The sequence below is a fragment of the Lutra lutra genome, chromosome 3, assembly GCF_902655055.1.
Source record: "Lutra lutra chromosome 3, mLutLut1.2, whole genome shotgun sequence".
Lineage (NCBI taxonomy): Eukaryota > Metazoa > Chordata > Mammalia > Carnivora > Mustelidae > Lutra > Lutra lutra.
Genome location: NC_062280.1, coordinates 123356399 through 123379226, shown reverse-complemented (window position 1 = coordinate 123379226; position 22828 = coordinate 123356399). Strand labels below are relative to the sequence as shown.

General features: G+C 42.0%; 1 long non-coding RNA gene across 1 annotated transcript; it reads right to left on the bottom strand.

Moving 5' to 3' along the window:
* Positions 1-3854: 3854 nt before the first annotated feature.
* Positions 3855-19904, bottom strand: LOC125096202 (uncharacterized). The gene is made up of 3 exons (XR_007126098.1): positions 19788-19904; positions 12870-12875; positions 3855-3865 (listed from the first exon to the last, which is right to left on the bottom strand). It is a non-coding gene; the product is annotated as an uncharacterized LOC125096202 (long non-coding RNA).
* Between the last annotated feature and the right edge of the window lie 2924 nt (positions 19905-22828).

Sequence of the window (22828 nt, the reverse complement as noted above, 5' to 3'; positions counted from 1 at the left end):
AATATAATATTTTCCTCAAAAAAGTGTTGTGAATATTAGCAAGAATTTCAGGATGATGACAAAGAGGAAGGATCCTTATCCCATGCCACAAACATACCAAAATAACAGCTACATGAAGGTGACTACTCTGAAGACAACCTGAAAACTATCAAAACAGACCTTCCATAGCTAATCATGGAGAGGAGGCTACATCCCAAAGGGATGGAGGGGCAGAAACATGGTTGAGAACTAAAGCCCCAATTGGACTATCCACAAATGGGAGGGACATTACAAGCATGAAGAGGTAAGAGTGCAAGTCTCAGCATTGGAGACCTGCACTGAGAAAACAAGTCTCCATCGTGTCTGGCTTTGAAAACCAGAAAGACTTAACTTAGGGAGCTTTTGAAATCAGCAGGGTTTAAATCTGGGTATTTTAATATCAGTGGGCTTAACTCCAGGAAAGCCAGAGGGTAACAGGAAATGGAGTCCCAACCCTGAGAGATACAGGATACAAAATAACTCAGCCTGAGACATAGCACAGAAGCACTGGTTTAAAAATGCCTGGAGTATACATGAAAGAGATCTACTGAGTAATCTTAGAACATGTGCTGGAGGGGCAAGTAATCTTAGAACATTTTGGGGAAATTTCTCTAGAAAAAAAAAAAGCATTAGTGAATGCCATTTCTTTTCCCCTCCTCCCAGCCTAGGTAGCTGGACACTTGTGGGAGACAACACCATTCTCCCCATCTACCCTGCTAGAACTACATGCTTGCTAGACATTCCCCTGTGGACCTGCCCCATCAACCCTACCTGACTCTGGAGGTTTCCTTCCAAAACAACTCCTGCCTTGCCATACCCAGCAGGAGCCATAGCCAGAACCAGTACCAATACAAAGTGACTCCTACCTTAGGATGGGGGAGGGATACAACCCCACACACCAGCATGCCTGCAGGGCCTACAGCTAGGCCTCTTGGCTGGCTACGCAGAGAGTGAGTCTTTCCTTTCAGTGCACCTATAGCTGTGGCAGAGAGGCTAATTTAGACAGCTAGGCTTACTGCCCACTGGCCCATCAAAGAGGTGACAGTGGCTGAAGGCAGTCTTCTCAACAGCATAGGATGCAAACCCTGCTTAGTACACCCACAGCAGGAACAATGGGACATTGCAGTCAGCTGTGCTGAAGGCAATTACATCCAGTTACAACAGGAGGGTGCATGCAGCCCCTAGAGGGGGAGCCCTGGAATACCTCGCTCTGGTGACAGAATTGCGTTACAGAGTACCACATGATCTCTTCTATGCAAAGCCACTACTTTCAATACCAAGAGCCATAGCTGACCAACTTAATACATAGAAATACAGAGTTAGACAAATTAAAAACATAGAAGACTATGTCTCAAATGAAAAAAAAAAAGGAAAGAAAAAGAAAATCACAGTAAAAGAGCTAAGTAAAATGAAGATAAGCAATATGCCTGATAAAGAATTCAAAGTAACAGCCATAAAGATATTCAAGGGACTTAAGAAGAGTGGATACATTCAGTGAAAATTTCAACAGAGGAAAAATATTAAAAAGAACCAGGCAGAGCTGAACAATTCAATCATTGAAAAAAACAAACACACTGGAGGTAATCAACAACAGATTAGAGGATGCAGAAGAACATATTAGTGACCTAGAAGACAGGGTAATGGAAAGCAACCCAGCTGAATATCAAAAAGAAAAAACAATAATAAAAAATGAGAGTAGGTTAAAGGAATGCTATGACATCATCAGGCATACTAATAGTCACAGTTTAGGGATCTCAGAAGGAGAAAAGGGAGAAGCAGGCAGAAAACTTATTTGAAGAAATAATAGCTGAAAACTTCTCTAATCTGGGAAAGGAAATAGACATTCAGGTCCAGGAATCAAGAAGGGCCTTAACAAAATAAAACCAAGGAGATCCAAACTAAGACATATAATAATAAAAATGGCAAAAAGTAACAATAAAGAGAATTTTATTTTTTAAAAGATTTATTTACTTATTTGAGAGAAAGAGAGCATATGTGCATACAAGCAGGGTGAGAGGTACTGGGGAAGGAGAGAGAAAGGTGGAGGTAAAGAATATCAAGCAGACTCCCTGCTGAATGTGGAGCTGATGCAGCGCTCCATCCCAAGATCCCGAGATCATGACCTTAGTTGAAATCAAGAAATTGAAGAACACACAAAAAGATGGAAGACCATTCCATGCTCTTGGATCAGAAGAATAAACATTGTTAAAATGTCTATACTACCTAGAGCAATCTATACTTTTAATGCCATTCTGATCAAAATTCCACCGGTATTCTTCAAAGAGCTGGAGCAAATAATCCTAAAATTTGTATGGAACCAGAAGAGACCCCAAATCACTAAGGAAATGTTGAAAAACAAAAATAAAACTGGGGGCATCACATTACCTGATTTCAAGCTTTACTACAAAGCTGTGATCACCAAGACAGCATGGTACTGGCATAAAAACAGACACACAGGGCGCCTGGGTGGCTCAGTGGGTTAAGCTGCTGCCTTCAGCTCAGGTCATGATCTCAGGGTCCTGGGATCGAGTCCCGCATCAGGCTCTCTGCTCAGCAGGGACCCTGCTTCCCTCTCGCTCTGCCTGCCTCTCTGTCTACTTGTGATCTCTCTCTGTCAAGTAAATAAAATCTTTAAAAAAAAAAAAAAAACAGACACACAGACCAGTGGAACAGAGTAGAGAGATATGGACCAGATATGGACCCTCAACTCTGTGGTCAGTTAATCTTTGACAAAACAGGAAAAAATATACAGTGGAAAAAAGACAGTCTCTTCAATAAATGGTGCTGGGAAAACTGGGTAGCTAGATGTAGAAGAATGAAACTCGACCATTCTCTTATACCGTACACAAAGATAAACTCAAAATGGATAAAAGACCTCAATGTGAGACAGGAATCCATCAGAATCCTAGAGGAGAACATAGGCAGTAATCTCTTCGATATCAGCCACAGCAACTTCTTTCAAGATATGTCTCCAAAGGCAAAGGAAACAAAAGCCAAAAAAAAATTTTGGGACTTCATCAAAATCAAAAGCTTCTGCACAGCAAAGGAAACAGTCAAGAAAACAAAGAGGCAACCCACGGAATGGGAGAAGATATTTGCAAATGACAGTACAGACAAAAGATATCCAGGATCTATAAAGAACTCCTCAAACTCAACACACACAAAACAGATAATCATATCAAAAAATGGGCAGAAGATATGAACAGACACTTCTCCAATGAAGACATAAAAATGGCTATCAGACACATGAAAAAATGTTCATCATCACTAGCCCTGCAATTGCACTACTGGGTATTTACCCCAAAGATACAGATGGAGTGAAAAGGAGTGAAAAGGCCATCTGTATCCCAATGTTTATAGCAGCAATGTCCACGGTCGCCAAACTGTGGAGAGAACCAAGATGCCCTTCAACGGACGAATGGATAAGGAAGATGTGGTCCATATACACTATGGAGTATTATGCCTCCATCAGAAAGGATGAATACCCAACTTTTGTAGCAACATGGACGGGACTGGAAGAGATTATGCTGAGTGAAATAAGTCAAGCAGAGAGAGTCAATTATCATATGGTTTCACTTATTTGTGGAGCATAACAAATGGCATGGAGGACATGGGGAGTTGGGAGAAGGCTTTTGGGGGAAATTGGAAGGGGAGATGAACAGTGAGAGACTATGGACTCTGAGAAACAATCTGGGGGGTTTGAAGAGGTGGGGGGGGTGGGAGGTTGGGGGAACCAGGTGGTGGGTATTAGAGAGGGCACGGACTGCATGGAGCGCTGGGTGTGGTACAAAAACAATGAATACTGTTATGCTGAAAATAAATTAAAAAAATTTTAAAAAGAGTACACCTACGTAATGTAATAGTGTTGTATGGTGACACATGGCGTCTACACTTGTGGTGAGCATAACAATGTATAAACTTGTCAAATCACTATGTTGTACACCTGAAACTAATATAATAATTTGAATCAACAGCATTCAAGTAAAAAAAAATTCAATTAAGGGAAAAAGAATCTTCATGAACACTGAATAATATATAGAATTATTGAATCATATTATACACCTGAAAGTAATATAATGTTGTATTTTAATTTAACTTCAATGAAAAAAAACTAGTTAACTATATCTAAAGTGGAACAAAAAGTGTGAATGACAGCAAATTTGATAAATCTGAAACTATGGAGTCCTAAGTGAGGCAGCACAATATTTTTCAAGGGCTGAAAGACAATAGTCAAAACAAAGTCCACAATCAGTGAAAATATCCTTCAAGGATAAAGGTGAAATAAAGTCCAATGTGCATGCTCTAGTCAGAGCTTTTATAGGTGAATTTTCTCTAAGTGGGGACCTGAAGATCCAGGATCCTTCCATCTTATGAGACCATCTTCAACATGTGTCCTTGAAGAAGAAGGATATGGGGATATTTTTATGATCCAGCCCTGGGTATATATTCTTACTATTCAAAGTATGTGGTCCACAGACCAGGAGCATTAACTTACCTGGGAGCCTATTAGAAATGCCTATTAGAGGGGCGCCTGGGTGGCTCAGTAGGTTAAAGCCTCTGCCTTCGGCTCAGGTCATGATCCCGGGGTCCTGGGATCGAGCCCCACATCGGGCTCTCTGCTCTGCACGGGGCCTGCTTCCTCCTCTCTCTCTGCCTGCCTCTCTGCCTACTTGTGATCTCTCTCTCTGTCAAATAAATAAATAAAATCTTTAAAAAAAAAAAAAGAAATGCCTGTTAGAAATCTGAGGCCCTACCCACACCTACTGAGTCCATATTTGATTATTAAAATATTTCCAGATCATTTATATGCACACATCATTTAGAAGCACTGCTGTGTATCAGTTTATCATCTCTGCCACCATTCACTTTTGGTCAGATTGGTTATTTGGCACTACCAATAGGTTCTTGAAATATAGTCTCTGCCTATGGATAGGAGGAAAACAAAACAGCTTTGTGAACACATAATACTGAACCATTTTGTTCTTTTCCCTACACGGAAAATACACTTGCTTCTCCTCAGAGGAGATGAACCAATGTGATTTCCAATCAATGCATCCACTGATACTAGTTTTCTCCAAGTGTTTGACTTACTACAATAAGTAGAGTAGGCAATGTTCAGTTTTCTCCACCAGTTCCAGACATGGCCCATCCTCCTATGGTCACCTATGATCTAAGAGACCAGTTATCTACCCTCCCCACCACACACAGAATGCAATGGTGCAGCATGGACAGGAAAAGTGCAATAAAATCTCCCATTCCAAAAAAAAAGGAAAACTGTAAGACATAAAAGCTGTCACTGGTCCACATGAAGAAATCCCACAAAGTAGGTATGGTGAAACTTCTCTTGTCTGGAAGTGGGGGACATCCCTAATAAGGCTGCGGATTAGCTTTTCGAAGGATCACTTGTCCATTTCCTCTGCTGCCTCTACCTAATTTCTGGGAGGTTCTTTACGTGTTATTCTCTTCCATGATGTCTGCAGAGGGATTGGGGAATATGCCTTTCTTAGGGGCTACACAACTTTCACAGCCTGCTTCCTGCGGAACAAACTTGTTTTAGATCTCAGCCAATAATCTGTGTGCAAGTCTGCTTCAAAGCTTCTTTGACAATATAATTCCATCAAAATTTTAGGAGGCTCCTGATATACTTGCCTTTAATCAGTGTCATGTGTCATTAACAACACCCAAATTCTTTCCTAGATACAGTCCTCAAATCTTTTTTTCATTCCTGTCCACATGTCTCTCTTAACTTAATACTCGAGAACTTGAAGTTATTAGTTTAAGTGGGAAACCATACTGTTAATTGGATCTTTGCCATGAGGCTCAGTCAATCTGAACAGTTGAAAAATCTAAGTTCATGCCAGTTGAAGTATTTTAAATCCCATGTCTCATGACTTAAAATTAGCTTTCCAGTCCTTTAAGACTCTAAATCTTTGCATTCTCCCTTCTCTTTCCTATCTGCTTGCAAAATGGCCAATTTACTTTAAACTCCCCTCTTCTTGCAACACCTTGCCAAATGCATCCAATGACAATATTATTCTTTCCAGTCACATCCTCTAGAGCCATTGGCTCACCAAGCACATGACCTGCTTGCAAAGTTATTAGAGGTGACACCACGGTCAAACATGCAAAACATGAGCCTCCATTTTCTCAGAGCCTGGTATATCAGTTTTCTCATAGCCCACAACTTGACCACTGAGCTGGTGCTACATGTGTTAGACTGCAGTACTATTTGCAGCACCAATTTCTGAGCTAGTCAGGATTGGTAACTGCTATATCCAACAACCTCCAAAAACCCTAACATTCATTTCTCAGTCACACAAAGGTCATGATCCCAGGGTCATGAACCCAGGTGGCTTTTGTACAACTTGCTTCTCAAAGCTCAAAGATCTAGACCTCTTACATCTTGTGACACCCCCTTCAACACAGGGCTTCCAAGGCTGTCATGGAAGGAGATGACCATGTGTAGGAATTCCATTTGGACTACAGGAGGAAATGGTGTCTATCACATCTGCCCACATTTACCAAAACTAGTCACACTGAAACTAGATGCAAAGAAGCTAGGTGTAAAAACACATGCAAGAAACCCAGGAAATTAAAAAAAAAAAAAAAAAAGGAGCAGCAGCTTTAAAAATATCATCTTCCTATGTAACAAGGATAAAACTCACATGGTGGACATGCAGCTTTAGCTTTCCCAGAGCAGATACAGATTGGAGCAGGAGGTCATAACATTCAGAAAATAAAGACTTAAAGAATCCTTAACGAGGATTTCATACAGTAGATACTATGAGAAGGGGGATTACATTGGAGACACGAAAAAGGCATGTACTTCTTCTATTAAGAAAAAAAGAAAGGCAATTAGAAACCTCCAGAAAACCCAAAAGCTATAGAAGAAAATTATGCTCTGAATATGAAGGAAAATAAAAAGTTGTGTAACCTTGAACAATTGATGGCATATAAAAAGAAAGAGATGGAAAGAAGACTAGAGAACATGTTTGTCCTCAAAGCCTGTCAGTTTTGTTAAGGAAGACTCAAGGCCAGTGAAATTGAAGACAGAGGACTGTAGAGAAGGAAAGATAAACCTAGAATACAACTTGGTTCGGCAGGGAACAGGGAACATATAGAATAAAAGGAATATAAATGTTGTTTATTGGTTTCCTTTTTTTAAAGATTTTATTTATTTGACACAGAGAGAGTAGGCAGAGAGGCAGGCAGAGAGAGAGGAGGAAGCAGGCTCCCCGCTGAGCAGAGAGCCCGATGTGGGGCTCAATGTGGGGCTTGATCCCAGGACCCTGAGATCATGACCTGAGCTGAAGGCAGAGGCTTAACCCACTGAGCCACCCAGGTGCCCCCGTTTATTGGTTTTCAATGTATAGATCCAACTTGCAATGAAGCACACAATGCTTAGAACACAAATATTAATAGCTATGAAAATGTAAAGGAAAGGTGTAGTTAATAGAAGAGGAGATTGGAATAGTGAGGTATAGGTCAAGATATAGTTAATAGAAAGGGGGAAATACAGAAACATTCATTTATATAGTAGAGGTGCTATGGACTGAATTGCTTCTTAAAATTCATATGTTGAAACCTTAACCCCTGGTGTGACTGTATCTGGATAGGGTTTTTAGGGAGATAATTAACTTTAAAGGAGTTCAGAAGAGTGGGGCCTTAATCTGATAGGGCTAGTGTCCTCCTAAGAGGAAAAGAGTCCACAGATCTCTGTGCACAGAGAAGAGGTCATGGGAAGACACAGTGAGGAGGTGGCCATCTGTAAGCCAGAAGGAAAAACTTCATCAGAAACCAAACCTGACAGAACCTTGGTTATGGACTTCCACCCTCTGCAATTGTGAGAAAGTTTATTTCTGTTGGTTTGAGCCACCCAGGTCTGTGGTATTTGGTTATGCCAGCTTGAGCAGCCTAACATAGGAGTCAAGAGAATAAAGTTGATGGAAAAAACATAGAGGTTTAAAAATAGAAAGTTATGATGAATCCACTATATTCTACTTCTGAAACAAATATTATACTATATATTAACTAACTAGAATTTAAATAAAAATGTGGGGAAAAATATAAAGTTATGAAGATAGGTAACCAAGAGAAAATTTTTAAATGATTATCAAAAATGAGACCAAAAAAAGAAGGATATGTATCAAACTGAATGCTTATTTCAATTACGCAGAAGAAAATGCATTAGGAGGGAGGAGAATAAATAGTCCTGCTCTTGGATCACTTCCTCAGAGCTCTTCAAGGAAATGGGGTCCATACATCCTCGCCCAAGACAGATACAGTGATTGGTGGCTCCTAAGGTGTTAGGCAGTCGTCCCTGCTTCCTGGTATTCATGCACTTGTGTAAATTTACCCCCTTGAGTACAGGCTGCTCCTAGCACCTTGCTTGTAATAAATAGAATATGATCAAAGGTATGTGGGATGTCATGAGCTTAAGTGACCAAGACTCCAGATTTCATCTGGCCATCTTTCTGGTTCTCTCTTACTTGCTCTGATGAAGGCCAGCTGCCATGTTGTGAGCTATCCTGTGGGACCAGTCAGTCAGAGGGTTGTTAAGGGAGGCCTCTAGCCAACTGTCAGCAGGACTTACACAGCTTTAAATCTGATGGTATATGAGGAATTGAACCCAGACAACAAGCACATGAGTGATCCATCCTCCTCTGACTGAGCCTTTGGATAGGGTGCAGCCCTAAACGAGGCTCATCTTGACTGCAACCTCAAGGGAGACCTTAATTCAGCTAAAGCACACCTGAATTCTTGCCCCACAGATTCTTGGAGATAATGTTTGTAGGTTTTTAAGTTGTTACTATTTGGAGTAAATTGTTGTATGGCAATAGGTAACTAATAAAAAATTTCTTTATCATTTATAAACTTAAATTTTGATTTACTTTTCTCATCTAGAGTTGTGGCCAAAGTCACTGCACCATCCTTCTCACATCTGGGCTGTGGCAGAGATTGCCGCTTGTCTACAAATAATCACTCTTCTCATGTGCCCTATTAACACAGTCTGATTATATTTACCACATTTCCTAGCTTCCTTTGAAGAAGTCCATGTGATACACCTTGGGTTAAACAATCTAAAAGCAGATTTGGGGAGGGGGCAATCCAGGAAAGGCCCTCAAGGGAGGACCATACCTAGATGGCACATGTGTTTTACTGCTCACCCTTCCTTGCTTCATTCCCACATGGGCCTGATGTTGGAGTCACAGCAGCCATGATGTACCGTGAGGCAAAAACCACATCCTATAAATGAATGAGCAGAAAGACAGGAGTCCAATCTGCAACAGCATCCTGGAAATATACACAAGCCCTGATCTGACTACCATAAAGCCACTAACTTGGTTAAGCCACTGTTTGCCTGCTTTGAGTTACTTGCAGCTAAACTTAGTTCCTAACTCAGACACAGGTTCTTGTCATGACTGCTGCTGAGATACACACAGTGTAGCCAGATCTCACCATTTAAAAGCATTCCCTGTGGCCTACGTAACAAATCCACTCTTATCTACTGATATCCCTTATGAAAGGGGATTTGTCTCAGAAGAAACTTATTTTCTATTCTTCTCAAGTTCCTGTTTATAATAAAAGCCATGATCATTCGAGAACATTTAGTATGGGGAAAATAATAGTCTCAGACCATCAGCATACTGTAGCACAATATAACACCCATTATAATCATTAGCCAATAATAAAGGATTAAATTATTTCAATACACAACTTGTGCTTTAAATATATGTATATAACCTTCAGCACAACAACTCCACTTGCACTTTTAACCTAAGGAAATAATTTGGTAAGTGGAAAATACAGGTGCTATCAGGGAAGTTTTCAGATAAGCCATGGGAATTCCAAAAGACTTTTAAAATTTCTATTTGAGAATAGCCAGCCCTTTTCTGCTTAAAATCTTTGACTTCCTATTGCATTTAGGATTAAATACAAATTTCTACACTGGTTTCCAATCACAGCCACGAGGTCCAGTCCCTTCTTCCTTTCCCCCTACTTCCTTCAGCCTCTTTTCTACTCTTCCCCATTCCTATTCACTTTTTGTTTTAAAGAATTTATTTTCAGTATTTATTTGACAGAGAGAGAGGACACAAGCAGGGGTAGTGCTGTCAGAAGAAGAGGGAGAGGGAGAAGTAGGCTCCTTACTGAGCAAGGATCCCAACATGGGACTCGATCCCAGGACCCTGGGATCATGACCTGAGCTGAAGGCAGTCGTTTAACCAACTGAGCCACCCAGGTGTCCCCCTACTCACTTTTTATACAGAGCAGAAACATCTCTTTGCTTACGGTCTCTTCCCACCTAAACTACCAACCCTTCACCTTCCACTGCCAAGTTGTTAAGATCTCATTTTCCTCTCTTTTTATGGGTGCCGCCTATTCACTTTTTATCCTGCTGTGTTTCCTAAGATACCTCTGTTGGTCGATGGATCATGCCATTCCTTCTTACTCAGCAATACTAAGTCTAAGCTCTTCAGGATGGTATTCAAGTTCTTTCACCAACTGACCCAACTCACCTGTCTCGGTAGGCTCATGGCTGTTGTTAAATTGACCTTAATGTAAGCAGTTTGAAGTGCTGATCCCTATGTGATTTTTCTGATCATAAAGATGGAAACCACGAATATGTGCGTATGTTGGGAAATGTGATCGCCCACTGACCCATGAGCTGGACTGGGGCACTCAGAGGCTCCTCACTCCTTCTTGTGTCCTTGAAATGTAGGTTCCACTGGGCTTTCCCAATGCCAGAGGCTGCTCCAAGGGCAGAGCCTTGAGATGGTGATGGGATGTTGAAAACACCTGCATGGCGGACGTGACTGAGCCCAGTTAGGGCCTGTTTATAAGCTTTTAAACTTTGGAGGGCAGGTGCAGGAAGCCATTCATCTTGCTGCCGCCAAAGAAAAGCTTCAAATGTCTGTTCCCTGTGCTATTATTAAAACTGCCCCTGATCAAGGGGAGTGGCCTGCCTCTTTGGTGTGTCCTGCCCTCTGTGTATGGGGGCAAGTTTCAGATTACACAGGGAAAGCTCCCAGGAGGGCTGTGAAGCTACAGACACAGAACCCTCATGAGCCCACCATGCCGATGTGCCGGAGCACACAAATCATCCTCGAGTTAGGAAGAAGGTCTATCTCAACAGTGGCCTTGATCGTTCTTGCTAACTCTTCGGAGCTGTATCCACTACTAATATAGACAACAACAAATCTAACCAATATTGATTTTATATATATATAATATATATTTTTTTTTTCCTGAAAAATGCTGTAAAAAAGTATGAAGTGAGCCAAGCAGAAGCCAAGAAATGACAGGACCTATTGGAAAGGGAGTTACCTTTTGTCACAACTTACTGAACCCACTCAATTTTTGCCATGGTTGAAACATCGCACGACAGCCAGAGCCTGCGAGGGTCTGGGCACATTCTAGCAATAGCTCTACTATTTTGAGTTTAGCCAAAGACACACTGAGTATGAGGTGCCTTTTACAACAGTCAGATGGAGCTATAAGGGAAGCAGCTGGGAGAAGGGGCTTCAGGTGGAGATCTAATCTGGTCCATGGTCTCGAGGTAGGTAGATGGTCTTGCTTAGGGGACAGCTGAGTGAAAAGAGAAGGAAGAGGAGCCCCGCATCTCCAGGGAGGTCTTAACTTACTTTCTGTCTTAACCCCCCAAATCTTGAGTAAATGTCTAAAACATACTACTGCCTTACTAGTGTTTGGGGAGTCAAGTGAAAAAGCCTGGGTTCTGTCTTGGGGTCGGCACACACAGAGTGACTTTAAGTGGAAAGGGAACTTATTCATGATCAGCAAAAACAGCTCACTGAAATCTCTGAAAAGGGGCCGTGCTCCCAGCAAGAGGTGGGGAGCGGGAGGGTGGGAGAGGATTGAGTCAATGTGAACTAAATGCCAACAAGCAAGGAAGGTGCCCCCAGCACCTTCCAGGAATGCTGGACTCATCAATCTTTTACAGGTTTTCATAGTAAATAATTTATTATGCAGACACAATGAGACACATTTTGCTAGGCCCTACGGTGACAGCAGGAAACATGAAAAGCCAGTTACCTTATACAGGTCACTATCTGGTTAGGGGAAAATTATTAAATACATGATTTACTTTGACAGAGTCTTGCTTATTCCCTAAAAACTATCCCTTCCCAGTGGCTGAGGCTCCTTGAGAAAAGATTTCCTGATGCAAAAACTAACCCACCTGTGGACCACCCTATGTAAATCAGTTGGGAAGATTTCGTGTCCCTAACCTCTTGGTTAAAATCTCACTTCCACCCAGGAAATCTTTCTTCGAGGCTTCCTCGTGGAAAGGAACTTAGGAAAGACATCTGCTGTCTCTTGCCAGACTTCAACTCTCAAGGCTGATTGCTCAGACTGTCTGTTGTTGATCGGCTTCTTAAGAAATAGGACAGTAAAAAAAAAAAAAAAGAAATAGGACAGTAGGTGGAACCTGTCTTCTGTCCATGTCCTCACAAAACAGGCCAGCCATGGCTACACGTGCCCTCCTGTGTTCCATCCCCTTAGCTGACACCTGCATTCTGTCCATTACCGGCCCCTACCCTTAAGAAAATGAAATGCAATATTCACCAAGAAATAGACGGTGGCACACAAATAAGGTTTTTCCTGCATTCATTTTATCCCTTCAGTCAGGGTTTTGTCCCGTTATCCTAAAGAGTCTATTAATGGCACCTTGTCCAGCCATACCTAATGCTTTGAAAACTAAAAACAGGGGCACCTGGCTGGCTCAGTTGGAAGGGTGTGCCACTCCTGTGCCACGTTGGGCGTAGAGATTACTCGAATAAAGAAAACCTAAAGCAGTACTAAAAGCAAACAAAAACTGATGAAGATACCCTTACACAAGGCTCTTTTCAAGAATTTTTGTCTCTGGGGCCTTCTGAGTGTCTCAGGTCTTGATCCCGGGGTCCGGGAACTGAGTCCCGCATTGGGCTCCCTGCTCAGCGGGGAGTTTGCCTCTCCCTCTGCCCCTACCCCCGCTCGCTCTCTCTAGCTTGCTCTCTCTCAAGTAAATAAAATCTTAAAAATAAAATAAAATAAAAATAAAAATAAAAAAAGAATAGTGTCCTGCAGAACAAGGAGGCCGTCCCTAGGGTCTCGGAGTTTTAGCATCTAGGAATCTACATTTCAGTGCAGAAGGGGGGTGGGGAAACCACTGAACCTGGGGACCAAAGCCACAAGTAGGAGCCCGCAAAGCACCTGCCACGGTGTGTGCGAGAGCTGGGCGGAGGGAGAAGGGACGTTGACCTGAGGAGATGGTCCTCTGTGTACACAGAATCTAGGACCATTTCCTTCGTGCTGAAGCGTCCTTCAAGCTCACGCGACTTCCTCCACTCGGGCTACACGTCATCCAACAGCCGGGGAAGCCGAATACCACACCCAGGAGAAGGAGCAAGCCTCCTGAAGCGCCCCCAAAGCTCAGGGCAGGTTGCGCCCTCGCAAGCACACCCTACCGCAGCGGCTGCCAGGCCGCCAGAGGTCGTGGCTCCCACGCCTCCTTTTTTTTTTCTCCCTCTCATTAAATTTTTGTTTTAATGGGTCTCAATTCTGTGACAGATTTTTGGTCAACTTGTTTCCATTAAAAAGTACTGATTTTAAAAACTAATAACTTAAAACTGCCACACACACACACAAAAACAAATGGTCCACAAAAAAAGATCTCCTTCCCTTCTGAAGGTTTTACGATGCATTGTTATGCCTCCTTTTTTTAAATTTTTTTTTAATTTTATTTTTTATAAACATATATTTTTATCCCCAGGGGTACAGGTCTGCGAATCGCCAGGTTTACACACTTCACAGCACTCACCATAGCACATACCCTCCCCAATATCCATAACCCCACCCCCCCTCTCCCTACCCCCCTCCCCCCATCAACCCTCAGTTTGTTTTGTGAGATTAAGAGTCACTTATGGTTTGTCTCCCTCCCAATCCCATCTTGTTACATTTATGTTATGCCTCCTTTTAAAGATCCTGAGTTCCTCTCCGCGCCAGGTGTCAGGGAGGGCGGAGCCGGACCGGGCGGGGCCCGGGGGGGAGGGGCAGGGCAGCGCAGCGCCGAGGTGGAGCTCCGGTGGGGTCCGGGGCCCCGCAGGTAGGGAGAGGAGGATGGGGCGGGGCTTGGGCGGGGCTTGGGCGGGGCACAATTGTGGGGCTGAGGAGGGCCTGGGCGGGGCTGGGCGGGCACTGGTCCACGGGGCAGGGGAAGGGAGGGGCTTAGACGCGACGCAGGTGGAAAGGGGCAGGGCAGGGTTGCGGTGAGCAGAGAGGGGGTCTTCGCTCCACGCTCTCTGAAAAGGTGGGAAGGTCCACAGTGGGGCGCCAGGGGTGAGCGGAGGACTTTGGCGCCTGCGTGTGTTTAGGTGTATGAGCCGCGCCTGCCCGTCAATCTGCTAAAGAGGAAAGTGCCCGAGAACCCCGTTGCACACCGTTTGTTCCTGGCAGCTCTGTGCAGAGCGTTGCCTCAGACCTCAAAGGGAGATGAAGCGTCACGGGGAATGTTCTGGACACATCCAACCTTCTCCTTCCTCGCTCAGCCAAACAGCTCCTCAAAAACTGCGCCACGCAGCGATTCTCAGGGCGGGCTCCAGCATGGACAGGGAACTTGTCAGAAACGTCAAGTTCTTAGCCCTACCCCAGAGGTACGGAATCCGACTCTGGCGGTTGACTCTCCTCGCTGATCTGTTTATTCAAGGTCTCCAGGTGATTCTTATACACGCTGGGAGTGCAAACCGGCGCCCATACGGACCCACCTTCAGCTTGTACCGCTATATGCAGAGAGCACGTGCAGGGACTTCAAACACAGACCCACAAATTAGTCACACCTCCATGTGTTTCGCTTTTCACCAGTTTAACCAGCTACTTAGAAGTCCAGGCAGATCTTCCTGAGATGAGACTGTAGATAGCCATGCCCTAGAAACCCTTTCCCCAGAAACTTGGATAATGAAAAACTCAAAAAGAGCATTCTTGTGTCTGGAATCACTGTGCAGGAGATTTGGCTTTCAAGGCAACAGGTAAACCAATAGAGTCACCAAGCCATGTGTTCTATTTCCTCCTCCCGCCAAAAATCACAGGCGTGAAAAATACTTTTCCAAAGTCTGTTGTCTGGTCTGTAATTTGTTCATGTTCTTTAGATATTTAAAAGTGTTAAACAAATGTGTGAAGCTTCTAGTACAACTGGTAGGAGCAAATGTATATCAACCGCTTTCTTCACTTGTTTGATCACATTATTTTGATTATTTCTCTGAAATGGGATTTCTTTCCCCACCCCCCATAGCCTTTTGTTTTGATAGATGCTTACTTGATTGTCTATCTTAGATCCAAAGTAGATTGGAACAACATTCAAAATTCCAATCCATTCATATTTTTCTTCCTCCCATGGTCTAATCTATGTACTTCCCACAAAATTCCTAACTTGGGTTCTCCTCCTGTGGTTTTGATTTTCCTCCTTGTCTGTGGTCCCTTTGTTTACCAAACTCTGCTGCTTTTTTATAGGCATTCAATCTTTGTCCCTGTCCCCTGCAAGTAATTACTTCAGACATGTGTTCAGTGAGGACCTCATGCTCTTAGCATTCTTGATTAGCCCCATTTTACAGCTGGAGTAAATTCAGTAACAGTCATCAGCGAACACTGGCCTTCCTGTTTCTCGTATTTAGATAGATATTTGAATTACTTTTATGACTAATAAAGTCTCACATAAATAAAAATAAAAAGGGAATCAGAATTCATCTACTGTGATGTGAATTGTTCTGAGTTAGGAAAAAATCTACAGGACTCTTTTCTCCTGAGCGATTGAATCAGAACTCTGGAACACTGCAAGTCCCAGCAGAAGACACCAGGGGGCATGAGAGACTTTTTGTTTCCCTCTGGGCAGCTCAGTGACCTAGTTTATGAGGAAAGAGCATACTTCCCTCCAATGCTATGTTTGTAGCTTTCCCCCCTGGGAGACCTGTAATTATGTTTTTTCATAGTTTATATATCTTCCTATTATGAATCTTGCTTTTCCCCCCACCTTCCTGCCCTGTGGAAAAATCTATGTGGCTACATATTAACTGAAAATAAAATATCTGGGCCAATAGATTAGTATTTGTTTCATGTAACTTACTTCCAAAGCAGTAGCTGAGGTCCAGGCATATATTCTCTCCTATAACAAGCAGCATTCTTCTACTTCAGAATATTAGAATGTTCAAAAGTTGCTTTAGGGGGAAAAATGTGGTAGTCTTACACATGGAATAGGAGATATTTCTTGGAAAATACTTACTAGGAAAATAATCCCATGAGTACCTGAAACAAAATGCAAATGACAGACATTATGCGGCTTTCTATATTAGTTACCTGGATGCATTCATAAGAGGTGTTTTAGGATCAGTAGTATTTGACATTTTGAATCACATATATCCTAGGATTAAAAATGATTTTTTCTGTCCTTTCTTGAATGATACTGGAAAACCTCAAAAATGATGTGTTTGTTTCATTTTCCAAAATTGCCAGTGTTCTTATAACAATGAGTTTTATACCCACCCCCTCCAGAGATTCTGAAGTTCTGCCTTCTTTGTTCAGGGAAGTGTCAGCTCAGGTGGTGAGAGCAGCTAGGACGTATCATGTAACGAATAGGAGACAAATGACAGATGTTCAGTTCGCTTCTGTTTTCACCACAGATCAAACTCCCTGCCCTCTTTATCCACCTGCCCAGGCCATCTTCGGACTTCTGGTACCGTCGTCTATCATCTAACTAACCTTGGAAAACTATGGGGGCAACGGTTGAATTCCCTTGCCCCACCTGCAGAAGCTATCCTGTCTGACCCCTCCTCCTTGCCCCAGTCCCCAGCAGGGTGTAGGTACAGAGGGAGAGGGAGAAGCAGGCTCTCCATTGAGCAGGGACCCCAATGTGGGGCTTGATCCCAGGACCCTGAAGGCAGACTTTTAACTGACTGAGCCACCTAGGTGCCCTTAGCTACCTACATTTTCAATACTAGATAGAAACCATTTTTACCTTTGATTGGTAGAGAAGCAAAGTATTTGAGCAGTTCATTTTTGAGTAAATATTCTGTTCTTCTTCCTTTAGTTTTTATTATGTCTAGGTCAGAGATGATTTATCCTGGATGGTGCTGTAGAGTGATTTGGGAGTTTTTCCTGTGAAAAATTTTTTTAAAGGTTTTATTTATTTATTTGACAGACAGAGATCACAAGTAGGCAGAGAGGCAGGCAGAGAGAGAGGAGGAAGCAGGCTCCCCGCTGAGCAGAGAGCCCGATGTGGGGCTCGATCCCAGGACCCTGAGATCATGACCCGAGCCGAAGGCAGCGGCCTAACCCACTGAGCCACCCAGGCGCCCCATCCCTCCTGTGAAATTTTTAATGGCAAAGTTAACATGCTGATTTTAGGGCATCCATAATAAAGTTGAAGGATTTCTAAGTAGTATTTTTCCTTAAAAGGATCATGGCTTACATAGAATTTTAAAAAAAGAAAAAAGAAACACAGTTCTTACTTGTCACTTTATTTAATATTAAGAATGCTAGTACACAAAAACAATTCTACCAAGTCTACAATTATGATATAATTGATAATCATTATTCTGCCTTGTATTATCATTTCAATTTTCATGAACATTTGTTGACTCAAAAAAGAATGTATCTTGAAGTTAACATACTTTCTTTTACATAATCTTGATGATTTCCATACTCAACATAGTCTTACTATAGTAAATATAGTTTTATACTTCAACTGACTGATAGAATTCCAAACTCTAAACACACAAAAGTGATTTTCAGTCAAGTTTCATGTAGAAACACTTACCTATAGTTGAGAGTAAACACTGTATTTCAATATTCACAGCTCATCCAAATGTCACACCATGTTTGCTTTTCTACAAACATGTTATAATAATTAGATATGATGATGGCCTATCCAAGAAGATACAACCAATCCTACATGTTTAGGGATACTGGAAAGACTGTTGAAACAGGCTTCCGGAGCTGACACCAGAGGCAAATGGTAGATTTCAGCTGGACATGGAGGCCAAAGCTGAGCTCTGTGTCTAACTATGTTCCCAAATGGGGTTTTGGGAGATTAAATGAGACAACATATACAAATAATCTATGGCACACAGTAGGTCTTCAATAAATGACAGATATTATTTTCCATTATTTGTGCCTTTTATTAGAACTATACTATTGCATTGTATTTTGGCCCCAAGGAAAACTTATGAGCAAGCCTTCTCGAACCAAAGCAGACATGAAGTTAAGAATGGGGGATGTTTGTCCAAAAAAGATCTGGTCCCTTGGAGATTTTAATTTAATGTTGCATAAAAGGCTGTCTCCAAGTTGCCTCAGTTAGCCAATACCTCCATGTTTCATGCTACTATGACAGTACTATGGCATTACGACAATTATTTTGCCTGTTTTAAGGCTGTGTTGCAAGTATGATTAAATCCAGAACAGGCTTTCAAAGGGTATGGGATCTGTGGATGGGATCTGTAGAATGATCTATGATAGTGTTTCAAAACCAAACGGATAGCTTATTGATTTTGAAGGTAATAGCCCATTCCAAGTCAAGAATATTAAGATCCTAAGGAGATAATCAGTTTCTGCAAATAAGTTGGATTGAAACTGAAAAAAAAAAAAAAGACTAAATACATGTATACAACTTTGGCTACAGAAAAGCTATTAGTTCCTAGAGATTTTGCTACTGTATACTATAATAATCTATTACTTTAATATTTGTGTTTCAGATTAAAACTTCAACAGCATGCCTGCATGTGTTAAACAAAAACAAAGAAATTGCTTTCTCATTCTCCACTCATCCCACAAGAAAGTCTACAGTCTATAGGTGATACAGAAGTAAATTGGACTCGGTCCTTGCCTTCAAAGGGCTTAGATTTCAGAGCAACGGCTTGAACAAAAGTTACCTAAAATTTAAAATAAAGTCATAATGATCAGCTGATTGCTCCCCATGCCTCGCCTCCCAAACTTTATCTGTCCTCCCCTACCTTCATCACCCAGTGGTCATGAAGCTCCGGAGTGGGTTTCTGGGATTGGCATCCCAGGTAAGCAGGGTACCATTTCAGCCTGTAGTCAGCTCCTTTCTTATGTATTGCTCTTTTTCCCTGAGGATTCAGTCCATTTTCACTGGCACAATGTTTTGTTTTAATCCTGTGCCACAGAGGCTCTGTGATAGGCAATTGATTGTAATAACCCTTGGTGTGTTCAACTCAACTGTCGCACAGCCAACTTTTAGCCAGAAGATGGAGTGCAAGAGCCAAAGACAGGAAACCCTGGGAAGTTTATGACTGTCCTAGATTTTCCTCTGTATTGAAAGGCTTGAAATAATACTCTTCACTGTGACTCTTAACAGCCCAAAGTTTAGCATCGAGATACGTGTAAAGTTAGGCAAGCTGTTAGGGGCGGGCTACCCAAATAAGCGTGTTTTAACAAGCATGTGATTTAGATTTAATAATTTGTTGACACGGGGGAGAATGTATAAATCAAAGACCAACATCAGAGAATTGTTTTGGTTTTGTTCTAACAAGCAAGGTACAATTACTACTTGGTGCTTTTGTCTACATGTCTGTAGGACAGATAGTCCCAAATCAAAAGCAGCAGTGTTAAGCCATTTTTAGGAGTCATTGTTTGGAAATAAGACAGATTTCCTAAATGTTAACAATTGGCGAATATGGTGAAGGGGAACCTGGGAGTTCTCGATATGAGTCATCTCCTCGTGACCCTTGTTCCAAGTCTGAAATTACTTGCAAGTCAAAAGTAGAAACAGGCAAATGCAGTGAGAAAAGCAGGATCCTTGCCAAACAGGGACCCCGATGCGGGACTCGATCCCAGGATCTTGGGATCATGACCTGAGCTGAAGGCAGTGGCTTAACCAACTGAGCCACCCAACTGTCATGGCTCAGTTGGTTAAGCCGCTGCCTTTGGCTCGGGTCATGATCCCAGCGTCCAGGCATGGAGTCCCCCATTGGGCTACTTGCTCAGCAGGGAGCCTGCTTCTCCCGCTGCCTCTGACTGCCACTCTGCTTGTTTGTGTGTACTCTCTGTCTCTCTCTGACAAATAAATAAATAAAATCTTAAAAAAAAAAAAGTAGAAACAAACAACCCCACCCCAGATTTCATAGTTTATTCAGTCGAGTGGACATGGCATGATTTTATCATCTGGTTAAAAACAACAACTCTTACATTGCCTGATCCTACCTCTTAGGGAGAAAAACAGTCAAATACCAGAGTTCGCCAACATCTACAGCCAATTGTGAAATTAAACACAATGAACATTAGTTAAGAAGTTGAAAGATTTGATAGGTCAATTATCAGAATACAAAGTTTTCATTATCCTAGGTATCTTGGAATCCCCAGTGAGCAGGAGACATGGCAAATAGTGTCAAAATACTTCCATAGGGAGGCAGTGTTCACTTTCTGTGACACATGGAAAGGGTGAGGAGACTGCTATCGGGCTTCTCTGCCTGTGCTTTAGAAAGACTCTTCGGATTGGTGAGCTTGCTCTGTATTCATGATTCAGCCCCTGCAATTTTAGCGTCTGTCAGGGTACCCTGCATCTTGCTCCGGAATGCAACAAGTGGGGGTGTGGGGGGGCTGTGCTCCTTATATTTGGGAGGCTCCATCTATTCCAACACTTAGACTTCAAAGTAAACCAAGCCCTGATCTTCAGCCTCTCCAACATTATCAAAACAGGACCCACCATAATGAAGAAAACAGCAGTGAGCGTTGTTTCTTGGAACCATTTACCCAGTTTCTTTTCTTTTTTTTTTTTTAAAGATTTTATTTATTTATTTGACAGAGAGAAATCACAAGTAGGCAGAGAGGCAGGCAGAGAGAGAGGAGGAAGCAGGCTCCCTGCTGAGCAGAAAGCCCAATGTGGGGCTCGAACCCAGGACCTGGGATCATGACCTGAGCCGAAGGCAGCGTCTTAACCCACTGAGCCACCCAGGCGCCCCTACCCAGTTTCTTTTCTTTTCTTTTCTTTTTTTTTTAATTACTTGGAGGCTGGCTTAATTCTTCTCTTCCTATCAAGCAACATGTGGATTATATTTTCGCCCAAACTGGGCAGAGTTTGGCAGCCTCCTATAGATTCTGGAAATGAGTTTAAAAGGAAGAGTTTTTGTTTTTGTTTTGTTTGGCTTGTTTTTTGCTTGTTTGTTCGGTTGGTTTTTTTGTTGTTGTTGTTGTTGTTTTGCTTTTTGCCTTGTGTCTTAGCACTTATTTTTCATTCTCTACCCAGAGGATATTGAATATTCAAGTGCATCTGAAATAGTACTACAGAAGTTGAAAGTTCGATTTAAAGAGCTGAGTTCACCTCTCCTGTGGTTTTAGCACTCAATATCATGACCACGCATTCAATCCAGTTGGCAGGATTTCTCCAAGTGGAGTGAGAGATACGGGTTTTACTGCACTCTATAAATATGACCATTTATTGGCCCCAACATATTTATGTTCCTATTCATTCAGTGCTCACTTAAACTGTCGAATTTGCTTGACCCACTCTATAAATGTAAATTGCCTACATCTGAAACTCACCCCGGATGGCTTTTGAATGTGCAGGAGTTGGAATTGTGTGACTTCCAGAGACCAGACCAGGTGTCAGGGTAACCTGAAGGTAGCAAGTCACCTCCCACTCTCCCTTCCTTCCTGCTCAGAAGCATTAAAATGCATATTATTCCAGAATGTTAAAATATTATTGGAAGGGCATACAAGATCCATGAATAGAGGCAATAAACTTGTCTCGTTTTAAAATATTTTATTTGCTTGAGGAAGTCAGGAAGTTTGATCAATGTCAAAAGAACAAATATGAACCTTGTTTGCTGTCTCCTTTATCACAAGCCTAAAAGTTTTATGTGGCATGGGATGATTCAAGGAATACTAGTAAGGAATCTCAAGAATTTAACTAGTCCTGGCTGTGTCCATTGGCACAGTTATCCTGAGACATCCTTCTTCCAAGGCTCCAGTTTAGTGAGCAGGTTCCTAGAGAACTAGGGGTTGGGAGTTTCCATTACTTCCTTCATCATCCACATTACGGCTTCTTCATCCATACTGGTTAGAGAGTGCTTTTTTGCTTTTTTTTTTTTACGAGCGTGCTCTTTAAAAATCACTTTCTGTAATGTGACTCCACTTCCCCCTTGTTGGTATTCTCTGTCCTGGGGGGCTAAGAGCGCTCCTGAAATAATCCTGCACCCTGAAGGGTTTTTGAAACAACCTCCTTCACCTTATTTTCCTTAGGCATGATATCCTCATCATCTCAGACCTTCCTGTACTTTTCTGCTTTCTATTTTTCTAATATTTTCTTCCCGGCCTCGTATCTCCAAAGTAAACTGACCTACTTCCAGAAATAAAATAACTAAAAATATGTGCACCTTATAAAATCAAACCACCATGCGCCAGAAAGGAAATTGGTAGCAAATTAAGAATGCCAGTGATTTGTGTATTTTTTCTGAGACATTTCAACTCATTTGTGTAACATTAGAAGCGGGTTCATTGAAAATAAAAGCTGGGAAAGGAATACTAGCAGAGCTTATATTAAAATTAATTGCATGACATTCTGCATAGGCTTTCTTTTTTTAAGTCATTAGGAAATTTAGAAAAGTGGATGAATTTAAACCTTTTTTTAGCTTATTAATAACACATTCATTAAAGGAGACACTATAACAATATCAAAGAATTTAGCACAATACCTGTGGCACATACCAGACGCTCAATAAACAGTAGTTATTAACTGATTGGGCTTCAGTCTTGGAGCTGTTTAAGCATATTTCCTAACATGAAAACATTTGAGAAAAAAACAAACAAACAA